General features: G+C 42.3%; 1 protein-coding gene across 2 annotated transcripts in view; it reads left to right on the top strand.

Moving 5' to 3' along the window:
• Window positions 1–5,212, top strand: part of LOC108689674 (3-phosphoinositide-dependent protein kinase 1) — a 253,743-nt gene that overhangs the window by 233,933 nt on the left and 14,598 nt on the right. The window lies entirely within an intron of this gene.

Here is a 5,212-nt window from a genome sequence, read left to right as displayed (position 1 = left end):
ATATATATACATATAGTACACATAATATATATATTAAAAGATTTATATTATGGTTTATCACTTTACACAATATAGTAATAATTTTGTTTACTTTGCGCTCTGCTCTATAATTATTTGTACTCATCGTAGCGCAGCATTTTGCATTGATCTGGGTACATAATGACAAGGAACATTACGTTATTGCGTAATCTCTTTTAGATAATTTAGAACCGTCGTGTTTCGCTAATCTCGCCTTTTGTCGTCGCCGCGCAACAATCTCGTGGTCGGCTCTCCACCGCACCTCGCACTTCTTCGTGCGAAAATATTCCGTGGTCGGAATTTTGGAGTCTGCATTATCATCCCATCAAGGTGGGGATCGACGACGACAATGACGCGATCATGCAAACAATGATTCGACTGTTCTCACTGCGCAACGCGTATTTGAAAGTCGCGAACGGCCTTCGTCGAGAGAGCCGCGATCGAGAGAAAGAGAAAGGGTGGCGAGGAAGGGATGGGATGTGACGACGATCGCGGGGGATCGTCCGAAGGGGAACAAGGATTTCTATCCATTGACATACCAGAACGGCCGTTGCCGATTTTGCAAAAGTGTTTTCGCGCGCCAATTTGTGCGGAGAGAAAAAGAGAGAGAGAGAGAGAGAGAGAGAGAGAGAGAGAGAGAGAGAGAGAGAGAGAGAGAGAGAGAGAAAAACATTCTCGACCACGGACTACGACAACAATGTACGATTGTTCCTGCGACAACGCGACGCAGTTAAAGTACATGACGATGATGGTAGCGTGAAGTTCGATGACTGCTCGGCAAATTCTGCGGAAACCTCCCAAGAAAGTAGTCAAGTGTATTAAGCTGTTGATGCCACGCACGTGGGAATTTCACTCTCGACGTAAAAATATTTTGAATTCGACGGCGACGTGGGGGAAAATATTATTACATCATCAATAATATTTTCCCAAACATGAAATCTTTTTATGATATGCAGAGAGGGAAAAGGGAGAGAGAAAGAGAGAATGAAATCATGATGGTGTTATTTGCAGAGCATATTTTACTGTATTCTTGTTTTCAAAACATCTTGATATCGCCGCTGGCGGACCTTGTCAGCATTGATTTCCTTGCCAACTCCATAATAAAAACAGTAAAATTATTTTTAGAACAACTTTTGCCTGCTCGGTGCGCACAATCTTACCTGTACTTTCAAGAGAAGAGACCTCCCAAAAGCGGACTATCTCAAAAGAATTGGATAGGAAGAAGAACTTTCCGAAGAACTTTCTTTTTTTTGTTCCTTTGTTATTTCCGGTCTTTCTTAAATGATTTCACGGACCTTAGACACATGGCGTACATATTTTGCGTTCATTATCACGTGTCAGTGGTCAGAAAGTGAATGCGGGCTTCGGGCCCTTTGAACCTATGACGTAGGCGTATGTGCGTTTACATCCGCATGAATGGCAATCGAAGAAAATTGAATTCGTTACTCGTTGCGACTGCCGAGATTAATCTGTGCCAGTCTCTCGAAGAGACATTGTTTTTCATGATTATTAATATCCGACCTCACTTAATAATAATATTGCCCCGGCACGCGGGATTCGCACGTCGATATCTTATTTATGCAACGAGCGCGCCTCACGGACGACAAAGTCCAAGAGAGGATCTGCCGCGTTGTTATTGACTCTTCCGCGAATCACAAGCATTATCATACCATTCGGTGAATAATTGCTGACCGTTTATATATCGTTGTTATGCACGCGTCGCAGCATCCCGAAGATTTCTTTTCTCTCTCTCTCTCTCTCTCTCACACTCATTCCATCACTTGCTCTGTCTTTCTCGCTGTGGAAATGTTTGATATATCGCATTGCATGGACGTTCCCCCTACCAGCAGCCTTTCACGCAGGTCTAAAAATTAAATAAAAAGTAGAAAAGACAGACAGAGGAACAGCTGGTATTCCCGACCACAGGAAAACCGATGGATCGGCTGCGCAGTTCAAGAGTTTTGTTTGACATTATCTAAAATCTCCTTCATACTTGTACATATTTGTTTAGGAGCACGAGAGTGTGACGTTACGAAAACAAAGAATCTCAGACTAAAATTTCACGTGAGATTGTAAAATTTAATTACATGTATAAAATTATAATATAGTTTTATATAAAAACTAATATATTTGTATTAATATAATATTTTGATATTATATTATATTAATTTATTTTAACATTTCTATACACATGGACAGTCTCAAATTTTTCGAACTTATTTTTTGCGAAAGGTAACTAAGCTAGCTATTAAAACAGCACAGAATTATTTTCTCTATAAAAATTTATTTCTAATTTTATTACGTTTCTCTGTTTACATCATTTATTTAATGTAACGTCAAAATAAAAATACTTTTTTGACACTTGTCGAGAAAAATAAACATGATCTTGAAAGATGTTCTACCATTCACCGTCTTTCTACCTTCTTTCTGTAATTATTATTAATGATTATTTTCTTTTTCCAAAGTCGAACATAAAGCTGGAAAGATAACATTCTAAAATAATTTCGATAATTGTGGCATATAAAAAGTTTTTCGAGCTCATTTCCCTTATTTCGAAAGAAGTTTATCATTATAGATGTTTGTAGAGATTTTTCGATGAAGATATTTATTAAAGAATTTCTAAAAATATTATATAATCACTCTACTTTAGATAGAATGTATTTGGAATAATTAATAAAAATTCATAAACTTTTGAGACAGACATGTATATGTATATGTAAAAATATTCGTAAAAATATAAACTCAAATAAAAATTCAAAGAGAAATTTTTCCGTGCAAGCACCGGGAGATTTTCTTCGCAAAATGTACCTTCCGCAGGGCTTCGTGTTTTTTCTCATCATGGCTCCAAATTAACCGTCATTATCAACGTTATCGTCGCGTCATGTGAGTTCCGCTACGTATAATTCACGCGGCGTCGCCATTACGCATCATTATGCAACATCATTGTACAATAAATTTGTCGTGCGATCTGCAGACAGACACATGCACGCGCGTGCGTACGTACACTGCGGATTGTCATTGACGTAGTGCATTCCTGAGATTACAGGTGGACTACTTTTCAGAAACGCTGGCCGATAAGCCGCGGCGTGTTTCTCCGCTATCGATCTCGTACTCGCCTCCTGCCCGCCGCATGTCGACCACACCAGAAGATTATCTATCGGCGCGTCAGGAAGATTTACGGAAGGGAACGCGCGCGGCCACCGCATCGACGATGATCGACGATCGCACCCAATCACTCTGTCTATATTAATAAATTATAAGTGGAGATCTTCGAAGTAACTGAACTTTACTCTGAGAGAATAGTTTTTGGTATTTAATGTAAATATTGAAGTTGTAAAATTCCCACAAAAATATATTATTAAGCATAATTATGATACGAAGTTAAATGAGAAAAAATTTAATCAAATATAGGAGAAATCAATTTTTTCAAAACGGATCTTGATGCTCAGATATTTTTATATGAATTTATGCAGTATATATTTATGCAATATAATTCGTAATTTTTTTTCTGTTGCTAATGAGAATCTTAAATTATTAGGCACTAGAACCTTTGACCGAATGTAGTTTTTTCCATTTTTTTTGTATTGAATACTATTTAATTGATTATATAACTAATAGTAAATATTATATTACTATTACATCATATAATTATAAAAATGAAGCTTTTAACTATTATTATTTTACTATACAATTACAGTCACAAATATTTGAAACTTTCCTCTCAGTGCATAATATATTGGAATTTTAAGAATTGTAGGACGTAGACAACACAGGATGTGACCATGTAAAATGTGAAAGTTTATATTGTGAGACAGGGCTCTTCTGCTGTTTTTGGTTTCGTTCCTATTTTTAGCTTAAACGCATTCCATCCTTGTATACCTGCTTGATTATCGTTTCGACGATTATTCAAAAGTTCTTTCCGTCAGCATGGAAAAGTTGAAAGGCGTATCAGGGTCACACAGGTACCTAACTGAGAGACCGAAAAAGGGCGGGAAGAGCATTCGTGATACGTCCCAGGAGTTTAGAGTTCGGAGCCCATGCGTATATACCGCCAACCGGCCGTTTTCCGAAGTCTCGGAGGAATCTGAGAACCGACCGGATGCAACTCCAGAATGGGAATGCAAGCGGCCGCGCGCGGCGCGGCGCGTGTATGAGGCTCCGTTACTCGCGTATCGGGTATTTCCCAGAACGCGACTATAAACAAACAAACACATCGAGTTGGTGGAATAAAGAGAGATAGAGAAAGGGAGAGAGATGACGGAAAAGGATGGGGGAGAGAAACGGACGGGCGGGCCGGCGGGAGGAGGAGAAGGGTGGCAGGGAGAGAAGAGAGAAGAGAGAGAGAAAGAGAGAGAGAGAGAGAGAGAGAGAGAGAGAGAGAGAGGGCACCGCGCCGCGCGTGTGATCAGTGCACACTCCCTTCCAATGCGAGAGAGTGCACCGACGAGGAGCCAGCCGCCGCGCGTTGTGCCGGACGTAGGGAAGGGTGTGCGGGGAGGGACAGGGGGAGGCTTGATCCTGGCGCCGTCGGTTGAGGGACCCCCCCTTCCCCCTCCCTCTCCTCCTTCCCTTCCTCGCCAAATGCGCGACCGGTGCATGCGCCGTGCGTGGGGTTTCCCTGGTTTCTCCCGCCGTCCGCTGGGCGCGAAAACCGTCGGCGATGTCCCCACCACGGATACGAACGGGCGCGCATCGCATACACGGTTTCCCCTCCGACGCTCGTCCGTTCGAAATCGCAACGTAAAGTCGTCGTCGTCATCGTCGCGAACGAAACGGCGACGCGACGGTGACAAACAGTCGACGCTGTTTACCATCGATAATGCGAAGGTATCGGAGGGGGAGAGGAGGGGGGCGGATGAAGCGAGCAGCCTCGTTTTAAAACGGCGGATCTCGAGGCATCTCGGAATTCATGGGGTGGGTTTTTCAGGTTTTGCTGCGCTTCTTCCATCCGCGGCAGCTGCGCCCGTCCGGGGTCATTAATCTCGCGCTAACGCGAGCGACCGACTCGTAAATTCGAGCGTTCTCCCAAAACTCTGACGGACGCGCGACGCGTTCATCTTTTCTGCACCCGGTCGGTCCTTCGACTCGGAATGCCGAGGAAGCGACCCCGATGAAGATGGTTGTCGGTGCTTTTTTTGTAATTTTACACTTGATTTGCATAGGACCAAGCTTTATGATTCGCGATAAGATTGCC

The sequence above is a fragment of the Atta colombica genome, unplaced genomic scaffold (assembly GCF_001594045.1).
Source record: "Atta colombica isolate Treedump-2 unplaced genomic scaffold, Acol1.0 scaffold274, whole genome shotgun sequence".
Taxonomy (NCBI): Eukaryota; Metazoa; Arthropoda; class Insecta; order Hymenoptera; family Formicidae; genus Atta; species Atta colombica.
This window is presented reverse-complemented; position numbering and strand designations above follow the sequence as displayed.